We start from the raw sequence: 9,940 nt of genomic DNA, 5'->3' as shown, positions 1-9,940 counted from the left end.
CTTCAAATTTGTCTCTCTCCTGTATTTCCTTCCTTCGACGCGTCCATGGGCATGCATGTCTGCGCCATGCATCTCGCCACGTTTGCCTGCTGGGCTTTTCTCGTGGGTTCTATTTTTATTTTTTCTCTTCTTTTAGTTGCCTATAAGTACATGTTTGCTTCCTGTTCCTTTGGTTTGGGCTACTCCGCTGCCGGCGGCCTTGTCCTGATTGGCTTGGACGAACTCGGCGCCTTTCATTGCCGCAGCGGAGCGAGATCGCCAGGCTCGCGTTGCCCGCCGGCGTGACGGCGAAGCGGCCGGCAAGGGGTGGAAGCGGTGCAAGGCGCGCACGAGGAGTTCGATTGGCGTGGACGAACTCGGCGCCTTCGTCGCCGTAGCGGAGCGAGATCGTCAGGCCTGTGCTGCCCGTCGGCGCGATGGCGAAGGGGCCGGAAAGGAGGTGGAAGCGGCCCAAGGCGCGTGCGAAGGACGACGCGCGCTGTTCGACCGGCCGGAGGCTTGCGCAGGAGGACGCCATTCTGGCTGTAGCCCATGGTAATCCGCCGCAGGTTCCATGGCGTCAGGTGGTCGGTGTCCGGCTCCGGCGGCAGTGAGTTCTCCGGCGGCAGTGAGTTCTTTTGTTCCTTGTTAGTATTGCTCTCTCTTCGCCCCGCTCCAGCTCCGGCCCCTTGGCTGCGGCCTCCTGCGACTTGCGAGGTGTTCTATCGATTGACCAAACCCAAACCGAGCCAGGTCTGAGCATGGACGATGGACATGCATGTACTTTCCTTCCTCAAGTAGTCCTCCTCCTCGGCGTCCTCCGCGGGCGTCCACGATGCCGGCCGCCATAGCCGGGACTACGTCGAGCGCGGCCCCCCAACGGGGACTTCTACACGGGGCAGTGGCGCGGCGGCGTGCCGCACGGCGACGGGAAGTACCTGTGGACGGACTGGTGCATGTACGAGGGGGAGTGGTGGCACGGCAAGGCCACGGGCCGGGGCAAGTTCTCCTGGCCGTCAGGCGCCACCTACAGGGCGAGTTCAAGGACGGCTTCATGGACGGCGACGACACCTGCACCATCGCCGCCGGGGACCCATACAATGCCTTCTGGTCTATGAACCTCCAGGATGGCGACGGCAGGAAGAGCTACGCCAACGGCGACCAATACGACGGCGACTCGCGCTCCGGGCTGCAGGACGGCGCCGGCCGCTACATCTGGCACAACGGGACCGAGTACAGGGGAAGTGGCGGGCCAGCCTCATCGACGGCTGCGGCGCGCTCGCCTGGGCCGACGGCAACCGCTATGATGACGGCTTGGAGGACGGCTGCCCGCGCGGCCAGGGCACCTTCCGATGGGCCGACGGCAGCGTCTACGTCGGCTTCTGGACGCGAGACGGCCTGAGCGGCATTGTCCAGCAGAAGGGCGTCTACCAGTACCACCCGTCTCCGGCGGTGTCGTCCCCGACAGCGCGCGACCCCCGCGATGGCTTCGCGAGGGAACTGCCGGGGTTCACGTCGGCACCATCGAGTCCACGCCGCTGCAGAGGCCGCTCAACAGTTCGGGTAACCGGATGGCCAATGGGCGGGCGAGCTCCGTGTCCGGGATGAGCAATTGCTCCGTCGGCGACCCGAAGTACGACAAGATTTGCATCTGGGAGTGGGACGGCGACATCACCTGCGACATTGTGGACGGGGCCGCTCTGTTGGACGACGCGCGGAGGAGCATGAGGACGGAGGACGGCGGGGAGAGCGTGGCGCTTCTGCCTTCGCCGTCCCAGGCGCCGCGCATTGCCAAGTCAAGTGGGTGTCCCCGTCGCTGGCGAAGCAACAGGGAGACCATCGTCAAGGGACACAAGCACTACGAGCTCATGCTGAACTTGCAGCTCGGGATCAGGTGGGTTGCTTCTGTCATCTTCCTTCGTCAGCGAGTCTGAAACTCTAAATTACGAAGATTTTGGAACTTTTGGTTGTGGAATTCGATCAACCAGAGAAATTTGCATTTGCTTTCAGTACCTCTGCTTCACGCAGAGTTATAGGAATATAGACAAGACTGAAATATGTGTTCATGAAGCCTATAGACGCTAACCAATATTCTTATGGCCCATGGTCCTATGTAAAGTATTCCAATACATTTTCACAAATCAGTTTTATATTCTTCACGTAACACATGTTCATGTCCAATCAGGGATGGATTGAAGTGGTGCTGGGACATGTATAGAGAAGGAGCCCACCTGTACGGACAAGTTTTGAATTGGGATGTGCTGTTTCCTACCTGGTGGTGTAGACCTTAGATGAGGGATCTCCATATAAGTAGAATGTCACACATATGAATGTTGCATCTGCGATGATTCATAGAAAACAAGCGAAGAGAACGATTCATCAGTTGCATATCTTTTTTTAGGTTCTACATGTTATTCCTTTCTCTTTAAGTTGGTCTGCTGTTCAAAAAAAACTGAGAATGTAATTATATGAGTAGCGTAGTTAAGTGTGTTCAAGAAGTATACATAGAAAAAAATAGACTGCTAGGCGTAAAAACTCGAGCTGGCTACAAAGGTACGCACATGCAGAACGTACAACAAATTTTCAGAAACTATATCAAAACAAACACATACTGAACCAATGGTTGCGGCGTGCCGCCGCACATGCTTCAGTGGATCGACTTGAATAGGTTGGCTTGTGATGATATGTCGCTTAGGACCAGCAGCGATGGTTTGATTCAGATCTTCAGATGTAAAGTTCACTACCACTACATCATGATCAATATCTTAGGTCTAAGGAGAGAACAGGAGCTTCATACTTCCACTATCACTACATGTTGTAAATCACTTAAGTATGTATCTACTAGATGTATCTTTTTTTTTCATGAACTACTCTGCCATGAATCAAGTCTTGGGACAACTTATCAAATATTTTAAAAAAAACTAAATATCTTATCAATCCATATGGCGCGGCGTGCCGCCGCGCACTACTCGCTAGTGTGCGTCTATGTGCTAAAGAACAAGGTGGGTTGGGGATATCATTCAACACACGGTGAAAACTCAGTTACATGTCCGCGTCTGTACTATATTAAAACAAACCACACGGCCTGCAAAGAACTACGAACTTTTTTTATATAAGAATAAAAAAACTATGAACTACATGAATAAAATTAAGCACGGGAACTTGAAGAGCAGATCAGATCGCAGCAGAGTACAAAATGCTGCATGTGCTCCGCTCCCCACGGCCCCGGCGATGGCACGGGCTCCTCTTGCCGCCCAGGGCGGTGCTATGCGTGCCACCCCACCGCCACCGCCCTGGGCTCCCCTGCCCCCGTATTTGGGCGCATCTTTGACCAAAGTTAAAGGTAGCGTTGCCTCCTCGTCAATCCCCAGTTCATGTTTCACGCACACTGCAGATGCCGGAGCACATGACATGAGCGCTGTAGTTTGATTTACCATCACGTACACCGGTACACGTACGCGCGTGGACAACTCCAACGCTAGCATCTAAAGGTCTCCGTAGCCGGACCACCTGCAGGTCTGGCGCGCGCGTGTCGGTCGATCTCGATCCCGTTGTTTAAGACTGTACACACTGACTGTGAGAGCCGCTCGCGCTCGCAGCGCCCGCCAAGTGTGTACCTGGTAGTGGTAGCTAGCGTACAAATTGACCTACTCGGCTTTGACTTTGTGAGAAGATTCCCGCGGCACGGGGCATAGCATATTGGCGTGGCATGCCATGGCGCACTACGTACTCGCACCTGCTTTCGCATGTGGCCGGCCTCCCGCCTTTTCCGGTTGCTCCGTCTCATCACTCCTCGAGGCCAGGGTAGTGTAGACGGAATACTGTTGCACAGAGGCAGCCTTGAGATGCCGTTCACACAGGCAGTGTGCTCAAGTAACTATAGGGAGGTGTATGTGTCAATCAGGGCCGGTCCTAGGATTTTAAGGGCCCGGGGCGAAATTAGAGCTCGGGACCCCTTAGAGCAATGCCTTCAGGATCAATTTTGTAAGTCTTTTCCACTTCTGGTTGATCCCAATATTTAATCTTGCCTTCAACACCCAATGAAATTATTTTACTCACTAAACAGATGCCACATTATTATTATTATTTATATGCTTTTCTAAGCATCACATCAAGGTCCCTATGGACGTGCCGCTAGTATTTGAAAATTAGTCATGACTTTAGTTCATATTTGAAGTAAAGTTGAACTAGAGCCATCACACTTTTTTTTGATTGAAGGGAGTATTAATTATCACATAGATTTCACAAATGACAAAGCCTCTAAAATCTACGGCAACAATGCCCAATCAAACAATTATCAATGCCCTATGACAATAATGAAGAAGGAATATTGATTATCATTTATAATTTGTAATAATTATCATGGGAAAAGCAAAAGGGGTAGGGCACAAGTCGTTGGACGTGGTGTCTCCGGCTAAAATTGCAGCGATTGCATGGTTCTCATGCTCGAGGGCCGTCCCTCGTCCGCCGTCGTTCGACTGGCTCAGGCGGTCGCAAGGCGAAGTGCCGAAAAGCCATCTGGGTGTCCGGCGGTGGCGGCCGACACCATGCCTCGCGTGCGTGCGTAACTGACGCGCCTCACCAAGAAGGTTGATTCAATCCATGATCGACGGCCATGCGTGATTAGTAGTAGCCAGCCTCACGTAGTGGTAAATTTGGGCCAGCATGGCAGCGCTTTTTTTTTTCAGTCCATGCAGACACACACAGCAGCAGGTCTATATTCTATAACACATTTTTTTGTTTGAGAATTATATCTCTATAACACGTCCGTCCTGGGTGGGGGCCCCTCCGTACCGGGGGCCCGGGGCGGCCGCCCCCCTGCCTCCCCATCAGGACCGGGCCTGGTGTCAATGTGTGCATGAACCTGGGGCACCCGACGCATCCGGCCGTGGCCCCTCACGTGGCTACCGATGGCCGGTTTTTAGTTTTTTTTTGAAGTGGCCAGCATAGCTGGTTTTCATTTCATTTAGCAGGGAGAGAGGTTACAAAAGGTTGATCAAGCGATCATGAAGGTAGAGGCGTTACGTCTAGATCGGGACCCCAAAGTTTGGACCATCTGGGAAGGCCTAAGCTACCGTACACACAGGGAGATCTCTCATGTCACTTCCCCGAAGGGCTGCTGGATGCATCTTGCGCCGGCGAGTCGCCATTGCTCCATGTCGCTCTGGCATGCTTTGAGGATGTGCCGCGCGTTTGCCTATTTGCCCCTGAAAACACAAGCATTCCTTTCCAACCAGATGTGCCATGAGACAAGGGCGATCATGGTCTTCGTGCCCTTCCTGTGCTCTGGGGCTGCGACAGCCAGAATCTTCTGAACTTTGGCCGTTGTCGTTGTATCACTGCTCCACACCCGCTGGTTCAAAGAGCTGCACCCCGTCCATGATGCCACGGTGTTCCATACCTGCATTGCCACGGGACACTCCCAGACCAGATGCAGCGACGTCTCCAGGCTGCGCAGGCACAATGGGCAAAAGTAGCCATTCGGCCATCCTCTCCTCTGAAGGCGGTCATTGCACCAGAGTCTGTCAAGGTGCAATAGCCATAGGAACATTTTCACTTTCCCTAGAGCCCAGATCTTCCAAATGATAATTTTGAAGCTGCATGGCTGATTGCTGTCGAATTGTGTGTTATACGCCGACCTTCCGAGTAGTTGCCCGAGCTACAGAGCTTCCATTTGATCGTGTCCGGGTCCTGAGGCTCCAGGTTGATTTGGGCCCCTCTGATCTCTCGTGCCAGCTGCACGACTTGATGGACAATGGTGTTGCAGTCGCCGTTGTTGCGGAGGTCTAGGATCCATCGATCGGCTGTCAGAGCTGCCTTTACGCTTCTGTTCTTGCGGATGGATCGGGCAAACAGATCGGGGTATGCCAAGCACAACTGCCGCCCTCCTAGCCATGAAGACGACCAGAAAGATGCACTAGTCCCATTTCCGATGGTCACCGTCGTGGAGGCCGCAAAAAGAGCCCGGTCGGCTACGTCGCACGGCGTCCCGGTTCCTACCCAAGGCCTGGTTGGCTGCCTCCAGGATAGCCACAACCAGCGCAACCGTAGGGCCCGGGTGAAGCGGCTGAGGTCGGGGATGCCTAGCCCGCCCAGCTACTCCGGCTTGGTGACTGATGCCCATCCAACCTTGCATTTGCCGCTCGAGATTTCTTCGTCGCCCGCCCAGAGGAATCGACGTCTTGCCTTGTCGATCTCCTTTATGAACCTCTTTGGGATCCACAGCATCGTGAACGCAAAGGAAGGCATGGTAGATAGCACACAGCGAACTAGAACACGGCGTCCTGCCAATGGCAAGAGTTTCCCTTTCCAGCCAGCGAGCCTCTCTCTAATTCTGTCGAGGATGGCCTCAAGATGGACTAACTTGATGCGGCCAATCGTGACAGGAAGCCCTAGGTATTTAAACGGGAAATCCGCCGTGGGGCCGGCGAAGTTGTGCAGAACATCCTGAATGTCTATGTCGTCGCATCTAATGGGGATCGCCGAAGATTTTGACAGATTGACGCGCACCCCGTCGCATCGCCGAATAGTTGTAGAAGATCTAGTAGGTTGTCTATATCTGTGCGATCGGGGTTTATGAAGATAATGGCGTCGTCTGCGTACAGGCTTGTGCGCATCCGCACCGCCGCGCCTGGGATGGTGCTCAGCACGCCGGATCTGGTAGCAGCCTCCAGCAGTCGGTGGAGGGAGTCGATGCAGAGTATGAAGAGCAGCGGCAATAGCGGATCACCCTGCCGCAGCCCTCGCAAGTGCAAGAAACAGCTGCTCGGGACGCCGTTCAACAAGCAGGCCGATGAGGAGGTTTACAGAAGGAGCGCTAGCCAATCTATCCACCGATGCGAGAAGCCTAATCTCTGAAGAAGTTCTATCAAATATTCCCAAGATACACTATCGAAGGCCTTGGCGATGTCAAGCTTGAGAAGGAGGGCCGGGGTTCTAGTTCTATGCAGTGCCCGGATCGTGTTCTGAACGTACAAATAGCTATCATGAATACATTTCTTCCTCTGAAAAGCAGATTGCGCAGGGGAGCTGATCCGGTCGATGACAGCGGCAAGTCTCATGGATAAAACCTTGGTGATCAACTTTGCAACAGAATGTATGAGACTGGTGGGCCTAAAATCAGAGATTCTAGTTGCCCCATCCTTCTTTGGGAGAAGGGCGATCATGGTCGTGTTGAGCTCGGCGAAATTTCCATCAGCCAGCCTCTAGAAGCTGTCAAAAACTGCCATGACATCATCTTTAATTGTTGCCTAGCAAGATCGATAAAACGTGCCCGAGAAGCCATCTGGGCCTGGCGCTTTTTCTGTTGGGGAGGCCTGAATCACAGCCCAAACCTCCTGCTGGGAGAAAGGGATGTCCAGTCCTTCATTTTGCAGTGTTGGCATGTCGAGCTCCTCCCAATTGAGGGTACCTCCTCTGTTCTCCTTGTTGCCCAGTAGATTAGTGAAATGATTGTGGAATCGAAGCTTTGTCTTCATGTGCCGTGGCAGTGACCGTATCAGTTTGCAGTGAGTGAATAAAGTTCTTTCTTCGCCTTGAGTTGATCTTCGCTTGGAAAAAGGCCGTGCGTGCATCACTAGCTTTGAGCCAAGAAATCCTTGAGGCCTATCTTTTCCTTGCTCTTTCCACAGCCGCTAGCCCCAGAGTTCTCATTTTGAGTTGTTTCCTTAGGAGAAATTCACTCTCCGACAGCCTTCTGCTCTCTTGCGCAATATCCAGTCGAAGAATCACTTGGCAAGCCAGATGGAACTGCAACTTTGCATCACTAAAGTGGGCTCTTGCCCAAATTTTCAGATCTGCTGCCGTCCTTTTCATCTCCTTCACCAAACGGACGACAGTGCATGAGTGATTGACCGGCCGTTGCCAAGCCCGGGCAACAATTTCTTGGAAATGTGGGAAAATGGGCCAGAAATTTTCAAAATGGAACGTCGACTTTCTACGCGGAGCAGCAGTGTTTGCCAGGAGGAGGGGACAGTGATCCGAGCAGGCCGTCGATTCTGCCATCAGGATGTATGAGGGGAAGAGGGCCTCCCATTCCAAGTTGCAGAACACTTTGTCGATAGTGACCAAAGTTGGATCTTCCCTCTCATTTGACCATGTAAATCTTCTGTTCTTACACTTAATTTCTCTAAGGCTTGCCCTGTCGATTGCTGTTCTGAACATGCCCATGATCCTCCGGTTCAGATTGAGGTTGTTTTTATCACGAGCTTCATAAATGATGTTAAAATCCCCGTTTATTAGCCACGGCTCTCCAGATGGTGGCGCTGCATGGGCAAGTTCAGCAAGGAATGCATCTTTGCGTGTGTCATCTACTGGGCCGTAGACTGTTGTCAGCCAGAACCAAGATCCGTCGTGCAGCACCGTGACTCTGCCCGTGATCTAGAAACACCCGACTGCTTGAGAGGCAAAACTGACGCTTCTCTTGTTCCATAGTATGGCAACCCCTCCTCTGGTGCCCATGGCTGGAAGAACGGCGCATCCTTCTAATGCGTTTCCTCCCAGCTCCCTGACGGTGGACTGCTGCCAACTTTCCAGCTTGGTTTCCTGAAGACAAAGGATGGATACATGTTGCGCTTCTGCAACTTGACGCACTGCAGTTCTCTTCGCCGGTGAGTTCAAACCTCATACATTCCAACTCAAAATCGCAGGTGTTGTACTATTCATTGGACACACACATTTTCTCCAAATGTAACAAAACACATGAGCCAGCAGCAAGCGCTTCCATTCCGACAGCTAACACTTGCATTACCATACTGAAACTGAGACTGATACACATCCGGGCTCACCGGGGAACGCCGTCGACCACCAATAGGCCCCAACTCTCGACGGCGCAATCCATGCCTCCTACCACTACTGGGACAGAGAAGAACTAAAACTAACTTACCCTAATGGCGGCCGCTGCCGAAAACTATAGACAAAACGGAGATAGCAATGACGACCTAACATGATTACACTACGGCCTCCTCGGCAGCAGCTTCAGGTCCGGCCATCCCCACGGCAACGTGGAGCGCGTCCTTGTTGAGCCTGGTCAGCTTGGCGATGATGCTAATGTCGTCATCGGTGAGGGGCTCGTCGAACCTGCGGATGAGGGCCTTCGCCGCTTTGGCCGTCATCTTCTCCTTGGGCCCTAGCAGCCCCAGACCCTTCACCAACCTTAGTGTGGCGCGCTCGGCCACCGGGGTTGCATTCTTATGTGCGGCCTGGCATGCGCTCTGACAGGGTGGAGGCACAGATGTCGCTCGAGTTTTGGGCGGAGCAGAGTTGCGCTTGGCTGGAGGTAGGGGAGGAGCGCCAGCGTGGGGGCTGCGAAGAGGCGGTGGGGAGCGTCTGCAGGTTCTTCTAACTCCAGATGGCAGACCTTCTCCGTCACTTCCCCCAACTGTAGTGCCACCGTGGCTGTAGCAGTGGGCATGCGGCAGCTGAAGTTTACTGGGTTTGGCCCGGCAAGGGTGGGGCCGAAGATGTCCGGGGCTGCTTCCGTGTTGGCGCTCTTTGCTGCCTTCCCCTTGTCGGCGAAGTCGAGCGGCTCAGCCAGCGTGGCTTGAATCTCCGCGTTGATGGCCACCTCCTCGGCGCGGCCCCGTCCCATGGGCGTGATCGGCTTCTTTGTGTTGGAGAAGAACTGTTCGATGTCGTCGTCGCGCGCTTGAGTGCAGGGCATGGCGGGCGGTGCAGGGGGCAGGGCACCTTGCATGTTTGCGGCCCCCATCTTGCGACCGTGGCGCGCGCCGTGCCGCTTGTTACCCTTGGAGCCACTGGAGCGATGGCGCGCCGGGGGGGAGCGGCTGCGGCGTTGCTTCGAGGAAGCCTCGCCCCGCTCCTGGTGGCCGCGGCCGCGCCCCAGCAGCGTGTCCTTCCAGGACCTCCTTCCCGCTCCGTCGCTATCGTGGTCGCGCCTAGGGCCGCCAAGAGGCATGCCTCGGCAGCCCATGTCCGCCATCGGGGGCGGGCCTGGCGCTTG

General features: G+C 54.2%; 1 pseudogene; it reads left to right on the top strand.

The window, feature by feature from the left end:
* Positions 1 to 531: 531 nt before the first annotated feature.
* Positions 532 to 2,270, top strand: LOC119360941 (annotated as a pseudogene).
* Positions 2,271 to 9,940: the final 7,670 nt, after the last annotated feature.

Source organism: Triticum dicoccoides, chromosome 2B (assembly GCF_002162155.2).
Source record: "Triticum dicoccoides isolate Atlit2015 ecotype Zavitan chromosome 2B, WEW_v2.0, whole genome shotgun sequence".
Classification (NCBI taxonomy): Eukaryota; Viridiplantae; Streptophyta; class Magnoliopsida; order Poales; family Poaceae; genus Triticum; species Triticum dicoccoides.
Note: the sequence above shows the minus strand (reverse complement) of the source record. Positions and strands in the feature narration are given on the sequence as shown.